The sequence below is a fragment of the Sinocyclocheilus grahami genome, unplaced genomic scaffold (genome assembly GCF_001515645.1).
Source record: "Sinocyclocheilus grahami isolate Dianchi unplaced genomic scaffold, SAMN03320097.WGS_v1.1 scaffold4778.1, whole genome shotgun sequence".
In the NCBI taxonomy this organism is placed as follows: domain Eukaryota; kingdom Metazoa; phylum Chordata; class Actinopteri; order Cypriniformes; family Cyprinidae; genus Sinocyclocheilus; species Sinocyclocheilus grahami.
Genome location: NW_015509651.1, coordinates 9,243 through 10,294, shown reverse-complemented (window position 1 = coordinate 10,294; position 1,052 = coordinate 9,243).

Here is a 1,052-nt window from a genome sequence, read left to right as displayed (position 1 = left end):
GCTGAAAGACTTCAACAGATGGTGTGAGAGCAAGAGAAGTGCAAGGAGGGTTCATTTCAGTCTGTGAATAAACATGTCCTAAAAATACTCCTGAACCTTGCCGCCCCATCTCCCGTGCTGCTCCCTCGTTCCCTCCATTCTTAAGACCTTTTCTGAGCTCCTTTGCCTATGCAGTTGCTCCCTCTGTATGTGATAGCTAGCAAAAAACGGCACCATGTCAATTGTCACTATTTTAATGGCGCAAATTTTTAAGATGCACACGGTGGTGTTCCATAGCCATCACCTCCTATGATGTAAACCATAGATTTTACATGCATCATACCTCCCGCTTCTCAACTAAAAAAAAGAAAAGGTGAAGTTTAAGAGGCTAGTCACTTTTTTCCATTTGTTTAAGCAAAATGGTTATGGAGTGATATTTCTCATGGGCCCCCCTAGCGCCACCTGGATGATCTATGTGACGCTTTTTACTAATTTTTCAAATGTTAAAGACAATTGAGTTCATGCCAATTGATTGCATGAAGCTAAGCTAATATAAGTTCTTAACTTGATCTTGTTGCAGTGATAAAAGGCTTCAAATCAGGCTGTTAGATGGGTTTCAGACTTGAGAACAGAGGGTCTTTAAACATCCTCAGGCATGTAAGATCAGCATAAGGAGCTGATATCACAGCGTAAATATAGAAAGTGCATCATTTTGCAATGAAACGAATATGGGGGTTGCTTGGGGGTGGAGGTTCTGCACCTGTTCTAGCTCCACTGTGCTCTTACACAGAAGTACCAGTAATAAAGTGATTGTCAACATCCTGTTTCATCTGATATCTGTCAAAAGGCAGCAGAAAATAGATAAATCGTTTCTGAGCACCGCTGTGCTGTTGACTAGTAAATTCTGAGTTTAAATTCTCTCACAATCTGGCTTAAAATAACTGATATCATGCTGCCCGCTAGCCTAATGGCTGCTTTAGTATCTATGACAGAAATAATAAATCAGTGGATAGAGTCTTAGTGCTGCCACCTAGAGGAGTATAGAGATATTGGAAATCTCCCAAATCAAAAAA